The following is an 11,444-nucleotide window of genomic DNA, read 5'->3' as shown; positions in this document are numbered from 1 at the left end:
AAAAATGCTTCTAAAAGAGTTTTTAGTGAAGAATGACGTGGATATAGCATTTTTACAAGAAGTCCAGTTTGAAGACTTTTCGTTTATTCAAAGCCATGTAGCGTTCGTGAATATTGGTGTTACTAATAAAGGAACGGCCATTCTGATTCGTAAAACGTTGGAACATTCTCACTTACTCATGGATCCGGAAGGAAGACTTATGTCGATTTCGGTAGATGGTTTAAACCTCGTGAATGTATATGGGCATTCCGGTGCACATTACAAGACTGAAAGAGATGTGTTGTTTTCGGATACGATAGCTGTGCATTTCAATAAGCCGGGAATCAAAGTCAATATCCTGGCGGGGGACTTCAATTGTGTCCTTGATGCTAAGGATTGCAAAGGAAAAATGTACAATTTTTCAAGTGGGTTGAAGTCTGCCGTAGATCTGCTTGAGCTTCAAGATGTTGCGGTTGTGCTTAAAAGTGCAATAAGAGATTTTAAGTTCTTCCGCGGAGAATCTGCCTCAAGGCTTGATCGTGTTTATGTGTCCAAAAGCTTTATTTCGGAAGTGAGAAGCTGTGTAACAGTGCCAGTCGTGTTCTCAGATCACCATGCGGTTATGGTAGATTACACAATCTCACCCGATCAGCAATCCGACGTGAACGGTAAAAGTGGTTACTGGAAGATTAATGACTATTTGTTGAGTGATGCTTGTGTTCAAGAAGAGTTTCGAAACGAGTACAGAGAACTAAAGAAGAGAAGAAAATATTCTGATAGATTTAGTGAGTGGTGGTCCTTTGACGTGAAACGAAAAATTAAACAGTTCTATAACCGAAAATCATTTGAATTGAATGATGCTATCAGACGGAAGAAAGATTGTTGGAGGCAAAAATTAAGTGATTTGTGGCAGAAGCAGAGAAGCGGTGAAAATGTATCTGATGAAATGAGTGTTGTTAAATCGCGAATTTTGGACATCGAAATCAGCAGAATGAAAAGTTATGCTAACAGATTGCATCCTTCGACCCTCCTAGAAAGTGAGAAATTTGGAGTGTATCATGTAGCGAGAATGCTTAAAAGGAAAGTAAATTCTTCAACACTTACGCTTAGAGGAGAAAGTGGTTTGATAACGAACAGAGATGAAGTCAAAAAGATGGTAAGTGAACATTACAGAACGTTATTCGAAAGAAAGTCGTCAAATCGAACGGAGTGCGCTGCATTGAATTACATAAAAAAGTCATTTAGTGCAAATGCGAGGGACAAACTAAAAAGTCCAATTATGGAAGAAGAGCTATTCAACACGATCAGCAATGCTAAGAAGAAGAAATCACCAGGACCGGATGGAATCACTTATGAATTTTATTTGGTTCATTTTGATTTTCTGAAGGAGGACCTTCTCAAACTGTTTAATGGGTTTCTAGACAACACTATTGTGCCGATGGAAAGTTTTTCAAATGGAATTGTAACGTTAATACCGAAAAAGGGAAAGTCGAAGGATTTGAAAAATTTCAGGCCTATTAGCATGTTAAATACGGATTACAAGCTATTCACGAAATTAATTGCTAATCGCATTTCGGAATGCATTGAAGAAGTAATAGATGAAGGTCAATCAGCGGTAATTCCTGGAAAGTCTTGTGTAGATAATTTAGATGTTGTACGAACACTGATTTTGAAAGCTCAACAATCGAAAACAATGAAATTCGCTTTATTAAGTCTGGATTTGGAAAAGGCATTTGATGTAATCGACCATGATCGTTTGTGGGAAATTTTAGGAAAATTTGGATTACCACAAGAAATAATTAATGCGATACAAAGATTGTACTCTGAGGCAGCCTCCCAGGTGTTGGTTAATGGAAGTCTTACCAGTTTCATCAAAATTGGCAGATCAGTGAGGCAAGGATGTCCGCTCTCGATGGTGCTGTTTGTGATGTACATAGAGGCGTTGATCAGGCAAATTTATGCTGAATTGAAAGGTATTTTAATTGATAATCACTTCATCAAAATTAAAGCATTTGCTGACGACATCACAATAGTAATCAGAAGTGACTTGGAGTTTGATAACGTTTTAAAGATAGTTGACGATTTTGCATTGAGTGCAGGTATAAAACTGAATTTCAAAAAATCTGGCTTCATCAGGTTTAATAGTTGTAGAACTTCACTTATTTGGCTTTACATCAATTATCTTGATAAAGCCTCGCCAACAATATTTCGCCATTTCCCTCGGTTCATGGCCGCTTCTCTCCATCCTCGACTGTGACCCACGCTCTCCAGGTCCTGGTGTACCTGGTCCATCCACCTAGCTCGCTGCGCCCCACGCCTTCTTGTTCCGACCGGATTCGTGGCGAACACCATCTTTACAGGGTTGTTGTCCGGCATTCTTGCAACATGCCCTGCCCAGCGTATCCTTCCAGCTTTAGCTACCTTCACGATACTGGGTTCGCCGTAGAGTTGAGCGAGCTCGTGGTTCATCCTTCGCCGCCACACGCCGTTCTCCTGCACGCCGCCGAAGATCGTCCTTAGCACTCGGCGTTCGAAAACCCCAAGAGCTTGCAAGTCCTCCTCGAGCATAGTCCACGCCTCATGCCCATAGAGGACTACCGGTCTTATGAGCGTTTTGTACATCGTGCATTTGGTGCGGGGGTGAATCTTTCTTGACCGCAGTTTCTTCTGGAGCCCATAGTAGGCACGACTTCCGCTGATGATGCGCCTTCGTATTTCCCGACTAACATTGTTGTCAGCCGTCAACAAGGATCCAAGGTAGACGAACTCGTCCACCACCTCGAAGGTATCCCCGTCTATCGTAACACTGCTTCCTAGGCGGGCCCTGTCGCGCTCAGTTCCGCCAACCAGCATGTACTTTGTTTTCGACGCATTCACCATTAGCCCGACTCTTGTTGCTTCGCGTTTCAGGCGGGTGAACAAATCTGCCACCGTTTCAAATTTTCTCCCAATAATATCCATGTCGTCCGCGAAGCAAACAAATTGTCCGGATCTCGTGAAAATCGTGCCTCGACTGTTAAGTCCGGCTCTCCGCATGACACCTTCAAGCGCAATATTGAACAACAGGCACGAAAGTCCGTCGCCCTGTCGTAGTCCCCGCCGAGACTCGAACGAACTGGAGTGTTCGCCCGAGATCTTCACGCAGTTTTGCACACCGTCCATCGTTGCTCTGATCAATCTTGTGAGCTTCCCGGGAAAGCTGTTCTCGTCCATGATTTTCCATAGCTCAATGCGGTCGATACTATCGTATGCCGCCTTGAAATCGATGAACAAATGGTGCGTAGGGACCTGGTACTCACGGCATTTCTGGAGGATTTGCCGCACGGAAAAGATCTGGTCCGTTGTCGAGCGGCCGTCGATGAAACCTGCTTGATAACTTCCCACGAACTCGTTTGCTATAGGTGATAGACGACGGAAGAGAATCTGGGATAGCACTTTATAGGCGGCGTTTAGGATGGTGATTGCACGATAATTTTCACACTCCAGTTTGTCGCCCTTTTTGTAGATAGGGCATATAACGCCTTGCTTCCACTCCTCCGGTAGCTGTTCTGTTTCCCAGATTCTGACTATCAGCCGATGCAGACAAGCGGCCAACCTGTCCGGGCCCATCTTGATGAGTTCGGCTCCGATACCATCCTTGCCAGCGGCCTTGTTGTTCTTGAGCTGTTGAATGGCATCCTTAACTTCCCCCATCGTGGGAGATGGTTGATTTCCGCTGTCCGCTGTGCTGACGTAGCCATCGCCTTCGCTGTCCTGACCTTCTGTGCCTGTGTTCTCTGCGCCATTCAGGTGTTCATCGTAGTGCTGCTTCCACCTTTCGATCACCTCGCGTCCGTCCGTCAAGATGCTCCCATCCTTATCCCGGCACATCTCAGCTCGCGGCACGAAGCCTTTGCGGGATGTGTTGAGCTTCTGATAGAACTTCCGCGTTTCTTGAGAACGGTACAGCAACTCCATCTCTTGGCATTCCACCTCTTCCAGGCGGCGCTTTTTGTCTCGGAATAGGCGGGTTTGCTGTTTCCGCTTCAGTCTGTATCGTTCCACGTTTTGCCGCGTACCATGCTGCAGCATTGCAGCCCGCGCTGCATTCTTCTCCTCTAAAACCTCCTGGCACTCCTCGTCGAACCAATCGTTTCTTGAGCTCCGTTCCACATATCCGACAACGCTTTCGGCAGCGTCGTTAATGGCTGCTTTGACTGTCCTCCAGCAGTCCTCAAGAGGGGCCCTATCGAGCTCGCCCTCATCCGGCAACGCTGCCTCAAGATGCTGCGCGTACGCATTGGCGACATCCGGTTGTTTTAGCCGCTCGAGATTGTACCGGGGCGGGCGTCGGTACCGTACATTGTTGATGACGGATAGTTTTGGGCGCAGTTTCACCATCACCAGGTAGTGGTCGGAGTCAATGTTGGCGCCACGATAGGTTCTGACGTCGGTTATGTCGGAGAAGTGCCGTCCATCGATCAAAACGTGGTCGATTTGCGATTCTGTCTGCTGAGGTGATCTCCAGGTGTACCGATACGGGAGGCTGTGCTGGAAATAGGTGCTACGAATGGCCATGTTCTTGGAGGCGGCAAAATCTATCAGTCGTAGGCCGTTCTCGTTCGTCAGCCGGTAGGCGCTGAACTTTCCAATCGTCGGTATGAACTCCTCCTCCTGGCCAACCTGAGCGTTCAAATCTCCTATGATGATCTTGACGTCGTGGCTTGGGCAGCGGTCGTACTCGCGTTCGAGCTGCGCGTAAAATGCGTCCTTGTCATCATCAGTGCTTGCGGAGTGTGGGCTATGCACGTTGATTATGCTGAAGTTAAAGAATCGGCCTTTGATTCTTAACTTGCACATTCGTTCATTGATCGGCCACCACCCGATCACGCGCCTTTGCATATCACCCATCACTATGAAAGCTGTTCCCAGCTCGCGTGTGTTGCCGCAGCTCTGGTAGATGGTATGATTACCTCTAAACGTTCGCACCAATGCTCCTGTCCAGCACACCTCCTGCAGCGCTACGATGTCGAAACCGCGGGTCTTCAGTACATCGGAGAGTATGCGAGTACTTCCAATGAAGTTGAGAGATTTGCAGTTCCACGTACCGAGTTTCCAATCGCTAGTCCATTTTCGTCGCTGTGGTCTTTGCCGATTGTTCCGGTCCGTATTCTCTCGTTGACGTTCCTGTGCTGATGTGTTTTTACGGTTGGCTTGCAGGGCCTGACACCAACCCCCTAGATTTCCGGAGGACCATTCCCCCTAAATGTTCGGAGGGCCATAGTGCGCAGTTTAGCTTAGAGTCCTTCTCTGGCACTCGGACGATGATCAGCCGCCCCTGACATGGGGAACAGACGCTGTTGTGAGCCGCTCCTAACGTGGAGTACAGACGCTCCAGGTTTGCAGAAGCAAACCCCCCCTTCCCTGTCAGCATACGACCAAAGTTCCCACCGGGGGTTGGTTACCCGATCTTCCCCAAGGTTACTCGTACCCCGGCCAGTACCACGAGGAGGTAGGGATAGGAGTTGCTGGGCAAGAGGCTAAGGACCGCACAAAGGGGTCTATTTTATTCCTGCAGGTACACGAGGTACCAATGGTACGCCATGCCCAGCCATTTACCGCGCCAATATATATAATAGTTGTAGAATTGGCCCTCAAATGATCTCAGAGAAAAATGAAATGAAAATATTAGGCTTGATGGTTTCAAACGTTTGGAAAAATATGGTGAACGAAAACTTCAAAATGTTAATAGAAAGTGTAACACGCCAGCCTGCGCGTTTCGGGTTTCAAAGTAAGGTGGCTTATGCGCCACTCCTTTCGGAGACCACCTACAAGTTTAGGGCTTGCCCGGCCGTAGAGACCCCCAGGGAATGGGTCTAATTACTCCCGATCGAAGATAGCTACGAGTCGGCTGACGTCCAACTTTGGGAAGAACAATTAAAGGGAAGGAAAGGATTTGGGTTTCGTGAAACATACAAACGATTCGATACCGCAAACTAAACACGCTAATTCTCATCACTGGCCGACCTGACCAATCATCGATCTAGCACGCGGAAAAATAGGGAGCATCAGTGGTTGTATCGGGGAACCGCCCCAGTAAAGTAAAATAAATTAAATTAGAAACACTACGACCGAATTAACATGCAAAATCTTTACGCAACCATTTATTGACGACTCTTCACTAACAAATTAACAACGACATAACTTTACCATAAATTCCGCCTACATTTATTCTTCCCACATTACTCTACAACATATATACAGCAAAACATAGATTCATTTGTTTATTTATTCTCCCTCTCTTCGCATCTTCATTTTACTCTAGCCTAGGCCTACTCTTTGCTTTCCCTTCTATCTATTTCTACCTTCGTCGTCATGTGGATTGAGTGCTTACGTGCAGATGTTCATTTGTGGGGTGTGCGTGTGTGCGTGCTCGTGGTGACTACCGGCGCAAGCGCGGGATCTAAGGGTAGCCACGTGAATTTCTGGTATAGCCACGCTACCGACTCATAGGCTACGGTAGCGGGTCAAAACTGAGCCATGCGCATGGACTTATCTACTAATCATGCATGATTTTTGTACTCACGGTTTGATCAAACTCTTGGAGGGTCTTACGGGTACCGCAGACGGCCGTTCATTCGTCAGTGAACGCGCCGCTGGGCGAAACTAGCGTCGATGGGTGCTGGTGGTGACGCTCTCCGATTCTCTCTCTCCGGTTGTGGGCTTATGCGACGGGGACGGCCGACGCGACGCCGGCGATGAACTCCTCTTCACGTTTGGCGCAATTCTTGATGAATCTGGGTGCCTGCTACCTTCGCCTGGGGCGCGAATAACGTTCGCAAGCCCCCTTCCGGTTTCCGTACCCCCGGGATAAACCTCGGAGCTGACGGTGGGGTCAGAAGCAATCTGGACGGAATGGTGTGACGTGTATGGTATACAGGACGGCCACAACCTGCACAAATTGACTCGCACACAAATCTCCTTCTCTGCACTAACTTTGCACTAACTGCCAATTGATAGCAACTAACTTCAAATACACGTCACGGCGTAACAACTCAAATAGATTACTCCTGCCTCTTCCACTAGCCAGAACGAAGTCATCAGTCAAAATCAGATAATCCTCAGATATGTCGCGAGGTGCATATTATCTTCTAATCTGAAATATTTCCCGAGAGAAATATCTGAGATTTCCTCGTTCCTATGCTCGCGAAACATTCAAGGTCAGGGGGAGGGGGTTGTTCTTCACCGAAAGGCTTTCGTCAAAACGACTCGTCTCTATCTCCGACCTAAAGAGAGGCGAAACATTCGGGAAAGTTCAATATCCCTTGAATGTATTTCTTGGGGGTCAATGCTCAGAAGCACGCGCGCAAATTTGGCTAGAGCGCTATCGCTGTTGCTTTTTGGGCGGCACATAACATGTGCGAATTGGCTTCGGACGGAACTCATTTAACATGTGGTTTGGAGGATGCTACTCGTGAACTCGAATGAATGTTCATGCAGAGGGAAGATGTGTTTATCTTAGACTGGTTCAATATATTTAACTTAACTATATGGACAAATGTTTTGAAGCATACGAAAAACATTGAACTAAACATAAATTAACCCTATGGTCGTTACATCTCCCTGAATATGTTGTGCCTCATCCGAAATGGAAAAAGGCGATCGGTAAGACCTGCCCTCTTTCAAATCATCTTTAAATAAACTTCTCAAGTGTCTTTGCTTCCCGGCCAAATCAAGTGTAAATACTTCTTGTGGTTGATTGCGAATATGGAGTTCATAATCGATCTCTTCCTGATTGAGATCTTCTGCCCGAGGATAGGTGCGACCCATTTTAATTCTTGTTCGAGTTCAATTGTTATTCGTAATTAAGAAAAAGAAAATTTACAGAAAAGCATGAACTTTACAATAATAATTTAACACGAAGCAACAATAATTTAACAAATGAAATAATAAATAAATAAATAAATAAACATATAAATAAATAAATAAATAAATAAATAAATAAATAAATAAATAAAAAATAAATAAATATATAAATATAAAAATATACAAATAAATAAATAAATAGGTAAATAAATAAATTTGTAAAAAATATATATGTGTATATGAATAAATGTGTAAATAAATAAATATCTGAGTAGGAACTTGATCACACAACAAAGATATAAATAATGTATAGCACGAGTAGATTTATGCCAAATAAATAATTATTTATTGAGAAAATGAAAAAATATTCATCTTATTTGTAGAACGGAAGATACATTTACAAAATACAAAATGTCCGAAAGAAAAGCCTTGTTTTGTTGGGCGCCAAGTCGAATAAGTCGATATTCCCAAATTAGCAAATCCAAACGAACCATACAATCCATTTTCCCAAGTGTACCATGTTAAAATTAAAAATTCAAAGTGTCCCCATATTAGGGTGAAAATCTTCGAGACTGAATTGGAAGCTCTTTTGGATTCTGGTGCGGGTATCAGTATTCTGAATTCCCTCGACATTGTCCACAGATACAATCTTGCGATCCAATCGGCAGCGATTCGTGTAACGACAGCTGATGGGTCTACACATAGCTGCCTCGGTTACGTCAATTTACCCTTTTCTTATAAAGGCCTAACTAAAGTCGTTCCAACTTTGGTAGTGCCAGAAATTTCACGACATTTGATCTTAGGCGCTGACTTTTGGGAGTCATTCGGCATTAAGCCAATGATTGACCTCGGTCAGGGACTCGAAGAAATTGAAACCGTAAAGCACCGTAACAATTCGGCACTTTGCTTTACGATAGAGCCAACAAGCCAACTCCCGAAAGTAGACGCAACTGAAGAAGACGACACACTAGACATTCCGGTCTATGAAGGACCTACGGAAGCTACGCCTAGCGTAGATGAGATTGAAACGGAACATGAACTGTCTATAGAACAAAGGCAGCAACTCTCTGAGGTGGTTAAGCAATTTGAGCTGACTGGTGAAGGGAAATTAGGAAGGACAAACCTGATTGAGCATGAGATAATCCTAAAGGAGGGAGCTAAACCGAGGATCACGCCGATGTACAAATGTTCTCCATACATACAACAAGCCATAGACGAGGAAGTGGATCGGTTCAGGAAGTTAGACGCGATAGAACCATGCTACAGTGAATGGACTAATCCGTTAGTACCAGTTCTCAAAAAGAATGGTAAAGTAAGAGTCTGTTTAGATTCGAGAAAGATCAATAAAATGACCGTAAAGGATTCGTACCCTATGCGGAATATGCAAGATATATTCCGGCAATTAGGGAAGGCAAAATTCTTTACCGTCATTGACTTAAAGGACGCTTACTTCCAGATACCCTTGAAGAAGGAGAGTCGCAACTTCACGGCTTTTCGAACGGCGAAGGGCGTATTTCGCTTTAAGGTCCTGCCGTTCGGACTAATGAATGCTCCTTTCACTATGTCTAGGTTGATGGACAAGGCGATAGGTTTTTGACCTAGAACCTTACGTCTTTGTCTATCTAGACGATATAGTGATTGCGTCGAATACCTTTGAAGAGCATTTAACACTGTTGAAGATTGTGGCAGAGCGATTACGGAAAGCGGGATTAACTATTTCGATCGAAAAGTCCAGGTTTTGCAGGAAGCAGGTTGTATATCTGGGATATCTGCTCAATGAAAACGGGGTAGCCATCGACGCGTCCCGAATACAACCAATCCTTGACTATGCGCAGCCTAAGACGCAGGAGGACATCAGACGGCTGATGGGCCTCGCTGGGTTTTACCAGCGTTTCATTAAAAATTATAGCGCGATTACCGCCCCTATTACCGACCTTTTAACGAAGGAAAACAAGAAATTTAAGTGGACGAAAGAAGCGGAGGATGGTTTTAGGCAACTCAAATCTGTGCTCACGTCAGCACCGATTTTGAGCAACCCTGATTTCTCCAGGATGTTCACGATCGAGTCAGACGCTTCCGATAGGGCCATAGGCGCCGCTCTGGTTCAAGAACAAGAGGGCGTAACGAAAGTTATAAGCTATTTTAGTAAAAAACTTAACCGCACCCAGCGTCGATATTCTGCTGTCGAAAAGGAGTGTCTAGGGGTCCTTTCGGCCATACAGCACTTCCGTCATTACGTAGAGGGGACTAAGTTTCGCGTGGTTACGGATGCTCGGAGTTTATTGTGGCTGTTCAATGTTGGAACGGAAACCGGAAATGCCAAACTGCTCCGTTGGGCTCTTCGCATCCAGGCATACGATTTCGACCTGGAGTACCGAAAAGGGAAGGCCAACATAACAGCGGACTGTCTATCTCGCTCGATAGAAATAGACACGATAACAGTGGCCGAACCAGATTTTGAATATGAGGACCTCATTGACAAAATCCAAGCGGAACCCGGGAAACACCCAGACTTTCGTGTAATCGATGGTCAAGTGTACCGGTATACGAAAACCAACGATCGACAATCTGACCCACGATTTGCGTGGAAATTAATTCCAAATTCACCACAGCGTAAAGAAATAATTAAAAAGGAACATGAGAAAGCGCATTTAGGTTTTAAGAAAACACTAACGACTATTAAGCAACGATATTTTTGGCCTAAAATGAACGAAGAGATTCGAAGGTACTGCCGAGGGTGTTTAAAATGTCAGACAAGCAAGGCTGGAAACACTAATGTCACGCCACCAATGGGGTCTCAAAAACCCGTTGAGTATCCATGGCAGTTCGTGACACTCGATTATGTTGGACCACTGCCACCATCCGGAAGAGGAAGGCACACTTGTCTGTTGGTAGCAACCGATGTCTTTAGTAAATTCATATTGGTTCAACCATTCAGGGAAGCTAAAGCACATTCACTAGTGGAATTTGTGGAGAACATGATTTTTCGGCTATTCGGAGTCCCGGAGATCATGTTAACCGACAACGGATCGCAATTCGTTTCAAAGCAATTTAAAGAACTGCTTAAAACCTACAATGTTTCCCATTGGTTGACTCCGGCCTACCACCCGCAGGTTAACAATACCGAAAGGGTTAACCGGGTCATAACAACGGCCATCCGTGCAACTCTGAAGGGAGAACACAGCCATTGGGCAGAAAATCTTCAGGAAATAGCTGACGCCATTAGAAATGCAGTCCATGACTCGACCAAACACAGCCCATATTTTGTAGTTTTTGGTAGAAACAAAATATCAGATGGGTCTGAATATGCTCACATTAGAGACAACCACGCTACGACTACCGACACTGACAAGACTGTAACCGAACGTAGACACAAACTGTTTGAGCAAATAAAGCAAAACTTATCGGCCGCCTACGCAAAGCACTCCAAGACGTACAATCTAAGGTCTAACCCTAACTGTCCGACTTACTCGGTTGGGGAAAACGTATTGAAGCAAACATTTGACCTCTCGGATAAGGGAAAGGGTTTTTGCCGAAAGTTAGCTCCTAAATACGAACCAGCGATAGTTCGTAAGGTGCTGGGGGACTAACACGTATGAATTGGAGGACCAGAGTGGCAA

Source organism: Aedes aegypti, chromosome 1, assembly GCF_002204515.2.
Source record: "Aedes aegypti strain LVP_AGWG chromosome 1, AaegL5.0 Primary Assembly, whole genome shotgun sequence".
Taxonomy (NCBI): Eukaryota; Metazoa; Arthropoda; class Insecta; order Diptera; family Culicidae; genus Aedes; species Aedes aegypti.
This window is presented reverse-complemented; position numbering follows the sequence as displayed.